Source organism: Macrobrachium rosenbergii, chromosome 21, assembly GCF_040412425.1.
Source record: "Macrobrachium rosenbergii isolate ZJJX-2024 chromosome 21, ASM4041242v1, whole genome shotgun sequence".
In the NCBI taxonomy this organism is placed as follows: domain Eukaryota; kingdom Metazoa; phylum Arthropoda; class Malacostraca; order Decapoda; family Palaemonidae; genus Macrobrachium; species Macrobrachium rosenbergii.
In genome coordinates, this window is record NC_089761.1 from 2,702,363 (window position 1) to 2,720,029 (window position 17,667).

The following is a 17,667-nucleotide window of genomic DNA, read 5'->3' on the forward strand; positions in this document are numbered from 1 at the left end:
AGACATGAAGACTACTGCAATAATATACTTAGCAATTAAGATTCAAAGAGTACAGAAAAATAAGGCTTGGTCATCCTCCACCAACAGGCTAAGAACTCTAAAGAGTTTAGCAAATCTCTATGCTGCAGCTGGATGTGCGTTACCCGACAAAAAAAAAAAAAAAAAAAAAATCTGAACCGCTAAAAGGTCTATTCAGCAGGTAAACAGGGAATACTGTTATTTTGAAGATTTTTAAAAAACTTTTTCTAAATGTGTAATAAAAGCAGGAACAGTAACAAATACAAGGAATGAAGAGATAATCTCTTTAACCTTGCTTAGGCATTTAATACAACTACAGTATTTATATCTTTCTAGAACTATTTGCACAATTTATTTTAATTGGTAATAAATGTATTAAGAAAGTCAACATAATTATGTAAAAGAAAAATTAAAATGGTACCTAACTAGAGGTTAACGATGTATGCCAATTCTTCATATTTTCCACTCTCAAAGCAAGGCAATATTCTTATTTCATGTCATACACAGGAAGACAAATTTTGGTGTTATATAAATTTTTTATATAAATAAAATTCTCTCTCTCTCTCTCTCTCTCTCTCTCTCTCTCTCTCTCTCTCTCTCTCTCATATCCCACAAAGGGACATTCAGACTCTGGCTCTCTATCTTTCTGCTATCTCTGCATCTTGATTTTAAAAATGCTCTCTTCCACTTGAGGGAACACGAACCGACCCCTCTGAAGAAAATCATTAATGATCGTAATTCCGCCTGAATCAATCACGACCGAATTAGAAGTATTTCTTTCTTCAGTGAAGCCAGTCACTGTTTTAAAGGTTGAAAAGGAGAGAGAGAGAGAGAGAGAGAGAGAGAGAGAGAGAGAGAGAGAATTTCTGTTAGAAATTTTAAGGTTTGTGAGTTTAAATTTAAAACCATAAAAACTGATTTTTAATAATTATTTTCAGATAAGTTAACTTGATATACAAATAACATATTACAGCCGGTGTTACAGTGAAGAAACTTCATTGAATGTACAATGTCATATAAAAGTTTATGCTAAATTCAAAACCAAATGGTATAGGTGATCTTTAGGTCATAGCCTTTCCGTCGAAAATGAAATGAATGCATGAATAAAAATGCCAAGCATCAACCGAAGTAATTTTCATGTAATAACAAAAGATGTTTTGGAGAGTTTTGAAGAAGGAAGACTGGATTCACGTACAGTACATTAGGGGACCTGGAGCTGCTGCAAGATCTTGAGATAAACTATTCTCAGGCTGTTTTAACTATTGACCAAAAAAGTTAATGCCTGATAGTCGTTAAAATAACAGTTTTTTTAAATAGATTGTATTTTTCTAACTATACAAACCTGAGGTTCTTTACATTAGGAATTACTTTCAGCAAAGCTGAAAACGGCCGTTGAACTTTCAAACAACGTGGTTAGGCAGTTAACTACCGTCTGGGAGGTGTCAGATTCAGGGATGACATGAGGTGATCATGAAAATGTAATGCAAAGGACCTCTGGTTTATATAGTTAGGAAAATACAATTTCCTTTAAAAATTGTGATTTGTTCCTGACAAGATACACAAACCATCGGTCCCTTTACATTAGGAAGACTCACTGGTTGGAGGAGGAATCTGGTGAGTCTCTGTGAACTGACTGGAGTTCTACTTCACCTTGAGTTCCTTCCTGGTCGATAGAGCGAGGAAGGTTAAACTTACCTTGACAAAGTGGCTGAGCTGCAGGGAAACGCGAGATCAATTGTCAGACTTCTAGGCTTTTCATATGTGTGGGAAGACCTCGTTTCATACAAAAATAGGCTAGGATGAACCTTAAAAGTCGTCGTAAGTAAGGCAAATACAAGTATCAGGTTTGTCTTATTGTCATGATCTCCTTCCTCCTATTGCTAGAGGAAGGAGTGGGTTTGCTTCCATGATCCTGAAAAGAAATATCACGGAAGCTCGAAGTGTATGCTTACCTGCATCGACTGCCAGGTCCAGCATGTGACACACATCCGCTCTCTGCCTGCAGGAAGAGAGCCAGGATGAAGAGAAGAAGGAGAGGCCAGTCACTCCCACACTCATTCCCACATCCACAACCACACATTTAGGCAAGATGCAACCCTGTCCTGTTAGAGGAGTCAGGTAAGCTACACAACTTGTTGAGCAGCCACCACAGGTCAAAAGGAAAAGGTGTCCAAGGACTTGTGGGCAATATCCTGAAGGCAGAAAGAAGTAAAGGTGTTCTGTTGAGACCACACCCTGCTTTCAATACCTGAGGAACTGACGGGTCTTCCGGAATGTGAGGGTTGGACTGATGCTCCAGACTTCGTGAGCTCTCAGACGAAAGGTACCTGTGTCATCTTCTCTAGCAGAAGGATATGCTCTCTTAATCATCTCACAAAGCCAGAAAGAAATCATGTTCTAGGACATCTCTTTCTTGGTCAAGCCAGCACCAATGAAGAGTCGTCAACACCCGGGCCAGAGATGGCGCATTCTCTTCAGATAGCGCTGCAGCACTCTGACAGGACACAGTAGCCTCTAGTCTGGGTCATTACATACAAAGTCCTCTAGGGAGGTGATCGAATGACTTGAACCTGAGTGTCAAGGACTGATGGGTTCTGAGTCTTCGCTATGAAGTCTGGGACTAAATCGAGAGTATAATTGATCCCCATCCCCCATGAGTGTTTAACATCGAAGGAAAGTCTGTGAAATTCTCCTACTCTTTGCTGATGCCAGGGCAAGCAGGAAGATGGTCTTTAGGGTCAGATCCCTGTCTGACGACTCTCTTAAAGGCTTGTGCGGTGCATGAGTCAGGCTCCTTAGAAAGAAAGTCACATCTATGCAGGGGCCTGAGGCCCCTGGGTAGGCAAGACCTCTCAGCTTCTCATCAGTAGAGAAATCTCGAAAGAAGAGGAGATACCTACCCCATTCAGCCACAAGACTGGGCCGAGTGTGGCTCTGTAGGCTTTACGGCTGAAATGGAGAGAAGCTTCTCTTGGCGAAGAAAGATGAGAAAGTCTGCGACCTGCTGAGCAGTAGCTCCTACCGGAGAGATACCCCGTGTACAACACCAACCACAGAAGACAGCCCACTTTCCCTGGTATACAGCGCAGAGGAGTGCCTGAGGTGTCCAGCCATCTCCATTGCTGCATGACACAAAAAGCCTCTTGCTCGCAGGGAGATGCTGGATAACCACCAGCCGTGAAGACATAGGGACTGTACTGCCTGGCGGCACCGCTATACGATGGGGTTGATACAGCAGGTTGGGCCAGGGAGGAATCTGTCTCATTGCCTCTCGAAAGAAGAGCTAGCAGGTTGGGATACAGCCTGGGGCAATTTGGGAGCCACCAGAATCATCCTGAGATTCAGGGTGATCATCACTTGGCTGATCACCTTGAGAATCAGACAAAATTGAGGAAAAGTGCAGACATCGAGGTTGTCCCACGGGTGATGGAATGTGTTCCCTGCAGTGGCCCATGGGTCTGGCATGACCTAACAGGAGACCTGAAGTTTCCTGTTGTGTCGGGTGGTGAACAGATCTATGATTGGACGCCTAAAAGATCAAACAACCTCTTTGCTATGTCTGGGTGAAGGGACCACTCTGTCCCTAACACCTGATTCTGGTGGTAGAGCTTGTCTGCCACTACCTTCCTCTTGCCTGGAATGTACTTGGCTGAGAGCTCTACTGAATGGGCCAGAGCCCATTCATGCACAGGCGTTGTCAACTGGTGAAGCGGAAGGGACACTAGGACCCCTTGCCTGTTGATGTATGCCAGTACCATGGTGTTGTCGCTCGTCAACACCACAGAGTGTCCCATCACTCGATCCTGAAACTCTTCGAGGACTAGAAAGGCCGCCTCGAGTTCCAGGATGTTGATGTGAAGGTGCTTGTTGTCTTGGTGGCAAACTCCCGAAGTCAGTGACTCCTCCAGGTGTGTGTCCCATCCCTTGATCGATGCATCTGAGAACAGAAGCATGTTCAGAAGGGGAGTATGTAGGCATACTCCTATTAAGAGTGTTCCTGTCATCCATCCGCCAGTCTTGGTCATCTCACCTCCTTTGAAAGAGTTATGAGAAAGGACTGGGGTCTCGAGACTGGAACCAGTGCTCCTTCAGTCGCCACTGTAGGGACCGAAGGTGTAGACGCCCATGAGGGACCAGCTTCTCCATTGGCAACAGGTGATCAATGATGACTTGCCATTGCGCACTGGCTGCTCCTGTCGAGACAGGAACACCTGTGCCCTTCCTGAACCTGCTGATACAAGAGTCCAAGGGAACACTCTTGCTGCTACCATATCTATCAGCATGCACAAGTACTTTATCCTCTGCTTGGGAGGTGAGATCTGACTTCTCAAGATTTACTACGATTCCTAGATCATGACAAAACTCGAGGAGCGATCCCTGTCCTGAAGCATCCGTGAGCGGAGCTCGCCACGACCAGCCAATCATCGAGATACCTCAATAGACGAATCGCGTGCAAATGGGCTCAAGCTGATACTATGGTGAACACTTGTGTGAACACCTGGGGAGAGGTCGAGAGCCTGAAACAGAGTGCCCTGAATTGAACACCATCTCCCAAGGATAAAGCAAAGGTACTTGCTGGAGGACGGATGGATGGATGCATCCTTAAGATCCACCATAAGCATGAAGTCGCTCTCCCTGATGGAGGTGAGCATGGAACAAGCCGTCTCCATCATGGACTGAGTCTGGCTGAACGAATTGGTTCAAGGGAAAGAGAAAGACACAGCTGTAAAAAGCCTGGGGATCAACCAACATGACTTCCACAGCACCCTTGCTCAGCATGGCTTGCACTTCTTGCATGAGTGTGAGATCCTTTGTTGAACCAGGAACTTAGGTACGGAGACAGACCAGAGAGTTGGTAAGGGTGGCCGAGACTCAAAGGAATAGATATTCCTCTCGAAGGACATCCACTATCCAGGTTTTGAGTCCATATCACTGCCATGTTGCCCAATGGCTTGATAGGCACCCCACCACTGGCAGCAGATGCAGGAGAATACTGTCCCTAGTGTTTCAACTTCTTCCTCTTCATGTTGCCCCTTTACTGGACTGAAAAGAGGGCTGAAAGGGGCATGAGTGCTCGCCCTTCCTGGTGGAAGAAGAAGGCTGGGTGTTCCTGCGGGAACCCTTCGAAGTCTGGGATTTCTCGGGGCTGAGGAAGTGCTTGCCTGGCCGGAGGCCAAGCCGCAGTGGAGCATGAAGACCCGGAGGTTTTGGCAACTGCCTGAATGACAAGGCAGTCGCTGTCTTTGGCCCATTGCTTTTCCACTGCAGCATCTACCAGCTCTCTAGGGAAGGGAGAGGCAGAACTCAGCATTGGTCCATTCCGTAGGGTCATTGCCGACTCCGGGACCTACAGACCTGGCGAAACAAGAAAGGACAGTGTCTCTTCTCTTTAACATCAGTTTTGTGCACAGGTTTGCCATCTGGTGGACAAGGTAAGAAATGGCTCTAACTCCAGACTGGTACAGCCTCCTAAAAGTGGGGTCCTCCCCAGCCATGATAGCACCGAGGAGGCAGCCACTTAGGATACTGCCAATGACAACAGATCCAGCCAGGAGACTGCCTGGAAAACCGCCATAGCGGTGGCTTTCAGAGTTGCTGCTTCTTGCTGCAAAAAGAGAGATCCTTCCACAGTAAGCTGTTGCAGCAAGAGACCCGGGTCTAAATGCACGGGTCTAGGTCAACCTGTTTGGTTGGCAATGCCCTCTCCGAGGGGTGTACAGAAGCGCTTCTGTCGAGGCACAGGAGGAGGAAGCAGCTTATCCAAACGGTTCAATTGAAGTGAATTATCTTGCCTGGAAACAAGATTTATTCACTTGATCGAGAGCTCCTTTGGCAAGCATGGACCACAGCAGCCCACTGAAACCTTGGGTTCCTTTTCCAGACCCCAGAAGGATTTGAGGCACAAAGGACAATCCACAGATGAGGCCGTCGTCCCTTCCCCCAACGTCGTTGTTCTGACAGATCAGAGCCTGACCTCTGCAGAAGTCCTCTGTATTTTGGGGTGTCCACATCCTGGGAGAGAGCCCTCAAGTCCTTCCAGGGTGCGGTCCTCCCAATCTACTCTCCCAACAGGAGGAGAGACTCAGAAGACCCCTTGGATCCTTCCTGCACTACGAGGGTGTATGACCCTAGTTGATCCGGGAGGGATGTATGCCTTGTAGTCGAACTCTGGGAGAGGAATCCTCCTGTCCAACTTGCCTCTCCCAGGGAAACCCCAGGAGGTTGAGGGGGACAGGTGAGGAGGATCAGGCACCTGCGCCAGTCCTACTGGCGGAACCAGCAGGTGGAAAGGGCGAGGGCGGTCATCAACCCACAGTGATGATGGCAACCCAGGTCCAGGAGAGTGCTCTTGCCTCTGTGAAGCACTATCCTGAGGAGGCATAGTGGTTCATGCGAGCTGAGCCGAGCTCTCAACTTGACCAAGCCAGGCCGGTCACACCAACATGATTGGTGACTGGGTGGAGTTGAACATGCGGCTGGCTGACAAGAATTTATGCTGTCCTCTTGATGGGCCCCAGTCCTCTTCAAGGCTGGAACCTCTACAGAAGACTGTACATGGAGCTTCTCTCTGTTTCGCCAGATGCTCGGACTCAAGAGACCGAAGCACCTGCCTGGAACCTAGCCTAACCACTTTGTTCGAAAGTTCAACGCCGTTTCAGCTTTGCTGAAAGTAATTCCTAGTGTAATGGACCAATGGCTTGTATATCGTGCCGGAACAACTATATGCATATAAAAGAAATTATCACTGGAATTAATAAAAGAGGAAAACTTCAAATCTGGTGGATATATTTTTTCCAAGAATAGGCAAAAATACTGCAAAAGGAAACCTAACATTGGAAAAGTCTAGTTTTACTTCATTCGGGAATTTTCTAGAAATCATGGAGAAGTATGTGGGACTGATATTAACTGTTGATTTTGTACTATTTATCATTAGATCTTGAAAGAAATAATTAAAATGTGAATCTAGAGTAATGCTATAAAAACATAAACCATAATGATCATGATATGAGTAATGATATACACTGTTTAGAGAAGCAACACAATTAGGCATATTAAAATGCTTAACTTGCCCGTGGACACAGTGGTAACTCGGAGATGAGGTGTTGTTCAATTAGAACATGGTGAAATTGAACAAATAAACATGTATTGCAACAATGACATGAGAATAAGCAGTGTGGGCAACACACACACAAAAAAAGAAAATAAAGTTAGCACAACAAGTGCAATGATAAGTAAGTACAGGCTACGAATAAGTTTGTAAATTTCCCACCAGGAATATATATGAAACTGGAGAATCAGAAAAATGGCTGCCTAGTACATTAATGGGTTTTTTTACTTGAAACAATAATTAAATCCTCTTGTCCGAGGCATAGCAAAAAATCAACATTCATGACACAGTGCCTTTATAAAAGACATGATTTCAGAGATTAGGCTAATATCTGACACGTAAATTTTTGTTTGCTGATTTGAGGACTTGATTATTATAAAACAATGGTTACCTAATCATGCTTCCCATAGTTTGGGTAAAATAATGCCACATTGGTTAAAGATATTGAAAATTCTTTCTCGACTGAATGAGTTGACTTAGCGTAAGAATGGATACATGAAGTCTGGGTTCTTTTAAAATTAAGACTGACTACGCTATCAAGTTAAAATATAAGGGTGTGCTTTGCTTGCACGCTAAAGTGAAAAGACATACGTTACAGTGAGCAGTAGGTATTATGAAGGAAATGACAGGCCAGTGGCGCGTTCTGACAGATAACCATTACTCCAAAATGGCGGCTTTGGTATGACAGTTCATGCTTGCTTGGTTTTATGCGTTTGGCAGCTGACTACTGCCTCAAGATTGCCTTCTTGTTATGACAGTTCCAGGCCAAACCGTATGCACTTGGTCGGGTGCGCAGTGGAGCGAGCAAACTTAATGGTTACTAGCCACGTGGATGAATGTGTATGCATTCACACACAAAGAACAAAGCAACGAAACTTTAGTTGGATACGAGATGCTGACTTACATATACTGGTCTACCTTGTGCAAGTTAAAATCAATCAGATATTAGGTAAATGATATACAAATAGCACACCTACTATGCTAAGGCTAAGAATTGTGAGATTTAGCGAGATTTTCTTGTGAGTGAAATCAAATGACGCACTGCTTGTCAGCTGAGCATTGCAGACTGGTGGCTGATACACCGACATGTGGGTGAGTTGCCAACTGCGGTATTCCTATGCCTCGTGGATGAAAAAATTCCACTCAAAGAGAAAAATGCACACTTTTTCTCTCGATGAACAAGCACTGAGCTCACCTCTAATGGTTCACTACCACCTATCACGGCTAGCTAATTTCATGCAAAGTTGTGGCGACATGCAAATGGCAAGAAAACTCTAACTCGATAACTCACCACTCCTGACTGGGAGTGCTCTGTCTATCAGCACTGAAAAATTCTCAGATCTTTTTTTCATGCATTGCTAACTTTAAATGCTCCGCTGCTTTTTGTGTTTATCCTCGCTTTCCCTACTGAATTTCCTTTCTAATCACAAAAGTCAAAATATGCCATGCATTAAATTACTAATTTCCTACCTATCAAAAGCGCGATAAACAAATTAAAACACCTTGGTTCTAAAATCACATTACTGTACCTTCCGTTCCTGGTTCCAGATTGCCTTTCGTAGAATTATATCAAGTTAGTTTCAATTGCTAAGGATGGAGGCTGGGGCGATTTCACTTGAGTTATTTGCATTAAATATAATTCCCGTTAATTAGTAAAATGCTGGCAAGATCGTCAGTGTTATGGATTACGAGGGGAGATGAATGTGTGGCTGTCTTTACTTTAATAAACTTGGCCTTAGAAAACCCCTCGTAAGCCCACAAACAGAATAATTGCAAGAATAATTAACAAATGTAAGGTCGTCAAGCGAAAATGTTTTTCTTAACACTGGTTTATTTTTACACACACACAACATGGTAAATATAACAGGGAAAAAACTGACACTCTCACTAAAATAACAAATGGAAAAAGGACACAGCAGCAATTACTGAGTGACTGACAACGCATCAAATGTATGAATAATGGCCGTTTGCAAATGGTCCCCAAGCCGATAGGCAATGATTTTCTATCAGCCTAGATATGGGCGGATTTCTTCATGCAATCGGGAACACAGAGGCACGGCTGTGCAAGTAACTGAATTGATAACACTCCTGGAAATGAGACAATTCCAGATAGGACTAATACTGAGCTACAAATTCTCTATAAGTGAGTTAATGCAAAATTGAGGGAATTCCTTTACTCACATCTTAGCAAGGTGAGAAAATTACATTATGCACTATCCAAGAAATTACAAACTGGGTATAGCAATTCATTGTTCAAGTCAAAGAGACAACGAATTTACTTGAGCGATAAAATGCGAGAGAGAGAGATGATGAAAGACACTGGCCAACCAATTCCTTTACGTGGCACATACCATCTTTGCTTCCTGTTATTGCTTGCACACAACTTTACATAGAGGTGATCCAAGTTTTATTGTAGAAAGGTGAGTTCCACAGCCCATGGGTCGGGGCCCACCCAGGCAGAGGTTGCCCTTGGTTGAAAGTTGACTGAATTGAAGATGGAGGAAGCCTTCACCTTATTAGGCCTCATATTTTGCTTGGGGCATCGCTTTGGGCAGTGTCATCAGCATATACCTACTGATTAAGGAAAAGGAGGAAAACTCAGCAGGAGCTTAATTAAATTTGGAGATTTAGACAGAGAAACAGCTACCTACCCCAGGTGTGTTCCTTCGGGTCACATAAAGCCCAACCCTTGAAGAGGGTTGTGTCAGATAATTGCTAAAACTCTCCTCTCACTCCAAGGCTTGTCGCTCTACCTACCCTCTCTGCTGTCAGGTATGTTCTCCCTCCCACAGATGATTAGAAGTGAGCAATCCTGTGACATATATATATATATATATATATATATATATATATATATATATATATATATATATATATATATATATATATATATATATATATTTTATATATATACTCTCCAAAGGCTTTTAATTAAAAAAGGAAAATTCACTGTGCCCAAAAAGGAAACATGAAAACTCAAGATAACCAGAGGAGATTGTAAGAGGAAATTTCATCTATGAATTGACTGAGCAGTATTCCTTTAAAAATTGTTGATTCTTTGAAAAGAGATATGATGAAAAATGAGAAGTAAACAAGTAAAGGAAAAGAAACAAGAAATAAATAAACAAAGCAAAATTAAACAAACACTTATTATGCACAAGCTAATATGATAACGCAAAAGGCAGAAACGCTAAATATATGTTAGCTGTTGCATAAAGGGGAACGAGGAGAAAAACACTGAAACAGTTCACCTATTTCGGGTACCCAAGGAAATCATAGATGAGCTATTTTTTGCATTGTCCATTTCTTTAACAAATGCTCTCTCTCTCTCTCTCTCTCTCTCTCTCTCTCTCTCTCTCTCTCTCTGTAGCGATTAGTCTCAAACAGAGCTTCTATAATTGAAGATGTCTGTATAATGGATGAGCATCCTCGACCCAAGAACAGCAATTGGCAATCAAGTCAATCAGCTGAATTCGACTTCGCGGGAGTGTTGGGAAGCCTCTCAGACCTCTCTCACCCACCCATTGTCTTCTTTGTAGGTCAAGGACTCTTGCGTTCACTTTGGTTGCACACACCTACTCACACAAATCAGAAAGCTTTCGCTATTGCATATCATTCCTTTTATAATCCATTAATGTCATACTCTCAAGTACTACCACTTCCAATATGAAACGAGTAAGAAAATTAAATTTGGTGACCTTAGTTAAAGTTAATCATAATGAATTATAAATACTATATTTCACAGATACTTTATTAGTCCACAGTAATTTTTTCATCAATTGCGCTTATTAAAAAATGGGAGACAAAATTAGGGCAAATTTAAAAATGGAAGCGTTTAGTCCTGGAGCCAAGGGGTATTTTAGGGGTTAAAGGGGCCCCGAAAATTACCCACTGATTTTGTTGGGGGATGCCTTTAGGTATACTTTTAGCGAGGGTAGACATTCTCAAACCGCGCAGTAATGTTATTACTCAACGATTTGTAAGAAATTCTAGCTCCGTCAGATGCGTCAATAATTAGGGGTAGAGGAAATTAGAATTGCAATAACTTTTCAATGAAAGAACATATAGACATGAATGAACACTCAAAATGTTGCCTGGGACACATTCTACATTTTGAATGCAAAGCTGACATGATATGACAAAGGTCAAGGTCACCGGAAACTAAATTATTCCTCTGACAGGCAAATATTTTATGTATGCCTAAATATTTGTTTTATTTCTGACGAGTAGAGAGTTGGAAAGTTTTATAAATCAGTAGAGCTCAGTTTTGATATACATTACCCCTTAGGTCTGCTAATATTTTGTGCTAAATATCGAAAAATTAATTTCTCGAGTCATCGTCTTGCTATTTTGAGTAATTGATTATCTGTAGTAAAAATTTTGTATTTTGCTACCATTTCATCTTATTTCTAGTACATGCATGTTCTAAATGTCTATGATTTTACTCTTTTTAGATGGGTTGGGAGATTAGGCCTTTTAAGCTTTTCTTTTTTCTTTCCTGCTACTAAAATCAGTTACTCCTTTGCAGGCAAAGTTGTCATGGCTACATTACCTAAAAAAACGAGAGGACAGTTTCCCCACCATTACAGACAATAGTCGATTAAGAGAAGTGCATAATCTGCCAGAAGGTGGACCCAACTCGGAACACATTCAGCATGGTGTCAGAAATGATATTGTTTTGGGACGTCTGAAGCAGATTGATCATAGTAAAATTGTGTATGATGTAAGCAATGACTGCTATAAAAAGTACACACTCTTAAATACAGCAAAAGCATTGTGCATTGAGCTCTTCTGGGGAACGAAAGTCAAGGTCTATTGTGTCCTCCTCACGTGATCCAGCATGCCGGACAGAGAATGTCAGTATCTTCTCCAAACCGTGCATCATATGTGGAACTGCTAAACATAGTAATACATATGAAAAGTACTATATAGCCGAAAAGAGTAGAGCAGAAAAGTTTTTGAAAGAAGCACCAGCTCTCCAGGATGAAGTCTTCACTAATATAATATGATCTCCATGATGCAAATTCTGTTCTTGCGACTGATTTATACTACCATAAACAATGTATTTGAAAGTATCTTAAAGGGGTGCAAAATCTGCACCCACATTTACTTTCTCAACTTGTAAAAAATTATGACACACTAGATAATGTCCAAAATCCTTGTTTGAACAGAGCTGGAGGAAAACAGCAAAATGAAGAATCAGGAGTAGACTTCAGGAAGTGTGGAATGTTTTTCTAAGAGAGGATTTTGATTTGAATGATAAATTTTGTGATGCCAATGAACTACAAAACTCCTATGACAACATTGTGATTCCATCAGAGATTAAAGATTTCTTCTCGACCCTTTTTAATATTGACCTTGAGGCAAGAACCAGTTACAACATCAGTGCATCGTGTCAGGAGGACACTGAACCATATTCTTCAAAGATGAGGACAATATTAGCTGTGTATCAAATTGTGTTCTATATATTGCATAACGGTAGAGAACGTCCCCCATTACACATGATGAATTCTGAATCCATTTATTGCGTATCCAGGTCCAAAGTTCTCATTTCTAGTAAAATCAGTTTGGACTGGCCAATAGCTATGATGAACTAATAAAATACCACTCAGACATGGCATTATATGTTAGTGAAGTAAGTAAGAATTATGTTCCTTTTCCGAGCCATATTAACCCATCCAATTTCACCATAGGTGAATTTGATAACTTTGACAATGAAGAAGCCACACTTACAGGTATTGGGCAAAGTCTTGATATTGTCCTTATTCTAATGCGGGACAAACAAAAAAAGAGTCCCAGAAGCTAGGGAAGCCAAATATATTAGAGACAAGTTTCATCCACCAGGAAATGCAATTCAATCAGGAACTGGCTTGTCAGGAGCTTTGAAGTTACAATAAAATTTCCAAGAAACCAAGACTCTCTGTGCAATATGAGGTATCCAGTAGTCTATACAAAATGAGTGCTCTTGAATATCAGAAAATTAGGAACAAGGATATTGCATGGACTGTGAGTAGATTAGATCTGTCATATATCAGTGAAGAGTTTCGTGAAGTTTGTCCAGAACAAACAATATTCAACTGGAGTGCTTTTAATGCCCTAATGACAGATGAGGAAATTGCACAGAAAATCATTGGGTTTTTGCCAGTCCTACCATATCCTCTTACTGAACATGCAACTGTATACACTGCATTTAACCCTTTAAAGTCCACCTTAAGTTTTATGGGAAATTTCAAAAAACACTTTTAGTACGTTATTATACAGACAAATAGAAGACTGTTTCATTCTTTTTTGATATCTTGCAAAATTTGTGCAATAATCGCTTGAAATGAAGTATCCCGTATGGATGCCTCGGGCGAGTTTAGAGAGACCATGCTCAGCCTGTATGGGATACTTTGGACTGTAATGGTCAACTTTTTCAGAATGATACCATTATTGATTTACTCACCTATTAAACCTTTCATAATGATTATTTTCCAACTTTTTTGTACCAGTACTTACTTTTCCAAATAAGGCATGCATATGACTTTCATAAACTCTTTGCTATGTTAAGTTTGATAACTTTTTTTCATGATTTTTAACCTGTTTTCATGATTTTTTTTTACCTATCATGACTGTCTATTTTAAATTTAATTATAACTGTATAAAAGAAACTGAGATGGTTTAGTTATTTATTATTTACAATTACTTCCCTACCCTATGGAACATTGCAAAACAGTTGCCACCTTACACTCATCACACACCCAACAGGACCTGTGAATGTGGCCCTTCCCAGAACAGAACTTGCATGTCTGTCTAACCTTGACATGCTTTGGCATATGGAGAGAAGTGGCATCCTGGCAGGACTCAATGCTAGGCACGACTGCACGTTGGCCCTGCTTAAGTACAGGGATATCTCGGGTTCCAAGGGAATTCTTGGTGACCTTGATGCTGGAGTTCTTGAAGCTCTGCAGCCAAAAGGAGATGTCAAGGTGGAACTCCTTAAGGGGCATAGGGTTGCACTGGAATGCTAAACAGTCCCTCTTGTACAGGATCCAGAAAATGCAGATAACCAAGTCCTGGATGTATGCAAAGAGCCTCATGTAGTACCTCTTTGGTTTGAAGGGGGTCTCGTAGATGTGGGTCAATGTGTCGCTCTTGTCAGTGCCACCCATGCGACCGTTGTACTTGTTGATGATAGACAAGGCACAGGAACCTTCTTCTTCACTTCCTTGTCATACCGTTCCACTTCACCCACAGGCTCCTTGCCAACATCAGTGGACAAGATCGTCACCATGCTGTTGTCCTTCCATCTAGCAACAAGGATGCCATCAGCAGAGACATAGTCCAGTGTGTCCCTGGGTACTGACTTATTGCTCATCTCCTTGACATACTGCAGGGGTGGATAGCCAACTCTGTTCTCCCTGGCAGTGCCCACATACCAGCATCTATACTGCGACCTCAAGTACCCAACCAACCCTATATTGGTGAAGTAGTTGTCAGCATACACAGCAAAGTTGTAGTGACTGACATCTTCCCCTCTTCAGACACTCTTGTATGGTGGCTCAGAAAGGTAGACTCCCCCACCGTACAAAAGAGAATCATGGACAAATCCATCGACGCTGGAACGGCAGAAGAGTTTGTAGCCCCACTTGTCCAGCTTCTTGGCTACATACTGGTGAAGGTTACCAGCCATGGTCCCCTTGTATGCAACCATGACCTCATCAATAGATTGCACAGGAGCCTCAGCAACCTTCAGGAACTGCCTGGTAACCTTAGTGAAGAGGGAACACACCTTGAAGAACCTGTCCTGTGATCCTACTGCATGGTCATTGTTATTGAAGTGCAGGTTCTAACGAATTGCCTTGAAGCGGTTCCTAGACATGAAGTCAGTAACTTGAGGAATCCTAGTCTTGACAGCTCAGTAGTCCACTATACCAGGCATAGAAACCAGCCCATGAACATGATGAGGCCCAGGAAAACCATGAATTTGCCCTCTGTCATATTGAAGGTGCTGCCCACATCCTTCTGTCTGGAATACAGATTACTCTGGTAGATGATGTGTTCCCTCAAACTGGACATGAAGAACTGCGTGCAATACTTGTAAGGTTGCTTCATGAAGTCAAGATGTGAGTGAACATACTCAGGCAGGGGTTGGGTACTGAGGTCTTTCTTCTTCCACTGTCGAGCCCAAGGTCTCTTAGAGGAAGGGTGAACGTCAGCATCATCTTCCACTGGCATATGCTGAGGGACCACAACACCGACCCTACGAGCTGAAATAAGAACAAAGTAACATTGCTAAAACAGTACATGAATCATGAATGTATGTGCATGTGTGGGCAGTGAGTGTGTTTGTATGTGTATGTATGTGTGGGCAGTGAGTGTGTATGTATGTGTGGGCAGTGAGCATGTGTGTTTGTGTGTGTATGTGTGGGGAGTGAGTGTATGTGTGTGAATGCAGTTTGTGTAGCAAATATATAGTTATTTTGATACGCTAAAAGACAACAAATACAGTACTATAACTGTTATAAAACAATTAAAGGGCAAAAATTTAAAGGTCCCTTACAACAACAAGACTTTCAAAAGACTTGACCTAAAATTTAAAGTTCTTTCTTACATGAAGTGATAAAAAGAATAATTGGTTATATAACTATGCCTCATACTTACCTTGTACAGAGCTATAAGTAGAAGGCTAGTAAAAATCGTTATCCTGTCTATGGTTATCATCAGGAAAGTAGGAAGGGTCGTCGACGTCACTGTCGTCATCCATGGGGTTGACATTGATGTCACTGCTGGCGGCGTCCTCAGGTGCTATCCATGCAGTGTGACTCTCCTCCTCCAAGGCAGCATTCCCTCCGCAATAAAACATAGAGCTTTTAATCTGCAAAGAAAAATAATTGTTAAAATTCATGTAATAACAAATAATTGTAACTTGGCCTAACAAAAACCTATCATTCACTCTCTCTCTCTCTCGAAGAACATAAGCCTAATATAACTACAAACTAAATCAAAATGCATGGAGTATTTTATGTCTTTACATCATTCTTATATATAACCTACAGCAGTTTTGTCTTCACTATGTTTGGCAGTAATTTTGTCTGTAGGGCAGTAAATGTATAATAAACATACAGTGTATATATGCACATGAACCTAATGTCACTATAATTACAGGAAATGATAATATCATCATTCTCTATTGTTATAAAACAAGCAATAACAAGCACTAATAAGTTGTGTGAGGCGTCATATGATGCCGGCTTCTTTTACTGTTATGGACTGGTGTCCCATTTGGGCTGAGTGTACTCTGTCTAAACTCCATAAGTAATTTCAGCACTTCACTGAAATCACAGCACCATGAAATTGGTTTCACAATGAAGGCAAATCATTCAACTATAACATATGAAGTAACTGTGTACTTACTATGATTACAGCGGTGATTGTGTGATGTCTTCACTATTTTAAGTCTGCAGTGCAAGTGAGGTTCCTTTCCAGTACTGTAGATCATCGTCGGCAGGCTGTATCGGCTTCTGACTGGCTACTTTGAAGAGCCCAGGAGTGTGACTATGAGTTGCCAAAACATCAGTTTCATACTTGTTCAAATGCGTTGACGGTGACTGCCACAAAAGTAGCTATTTTAAAGATCCCAAATGAGATACTAGGATGGTAAAAGGTTAAAAATTTTCAAGATGCTGTTGATCAGTTAGAACAGTCACACTTGCCTGTTACACATGATGAAGAGGTGTATCACATTGCCAGTGAAATAATTATGAACAAGCCAAATGAATTTAGCAACATAGTATTGTGGTTAGGTTCTTTCCATCTCATTAAGGTTTTCTTGGATGCTATTGGTAAGTACATTGACGCCTGTGCAGCAGAAACTGTATCAGTAGAATCTGGTGCTTTTGGTAAAAATATTATTAAATCTGTTTTCGAAGCTTCTCACCACACAAGATCTCTGAAAGTATGATTAATCCTATGTGAATGTATAGAAAGACTTCAGTGAGCAGAATTCTTTAGAATCCAAGGTGTTGTTGTGTACAAGACTGAACTTGAACTTCTTAAGCTCATGAAAAGTAGTGTAACTGGGAAAAACAAGGAAGGGAGCAAAGAATCTCTGCATGCATCCTCTGTATTTCATCTCAAATGATTGCAGATTTCAATGCCTTTAGGTCAGAGAGGGGTACCAAATCTGAGACATTCATATTCTGGTATACATTTATTTCAGAAAATATGGCTGCTACAATTTTAAAGGATACATATATGCATTTCATAGCTTCAATGCTTTAAGATGTGATGAAAGAATTTTGGAGTCAGATGGAACTAGGTCGAGAGACTCGATGTAAAATCTTTGTGTTCAGCAAATAGTTTGATTCCTCAGCTATCTGCGTGAGAACCTCAGCAATATTGGCAGTCAGGTGATCTCCGAAGTGTTATGTATATTCGTGAATACGTGCGTTAATTTGATCTAGATTATGCCAAAATCTGCCCTAAAAGTGAGTTTGATCGTTCATTAACGTGATAGAACTGCAGTTGTCTAGACGTAGTTTTGGAGAGGATCCAGGCTT

General features: G+C 41.6%; 2 pseudogenes; both read right to left on the reverse strand.

Moving 5' to 3' along the window:
• LOC136849949 (piggyBac transposable element-derived protein 3-like) overlaps window positions 1-3,283 on the reverse strand; it is a 30,384-nt pseudogene extending 27,101 nt beyond the window's left edge.
• Window positions 3,284-12,441: 9,158 nt separating this feature from the next.
• On the reverse strand, window positions 12,442-16,390 carry LOC136849959 (piggyBac transposable element-derived protein 3-like; annotated as a pseudogene).
• Between the last annotated feature and the right edge of the window lie 1,277 nt (window positions 16,391-17,667).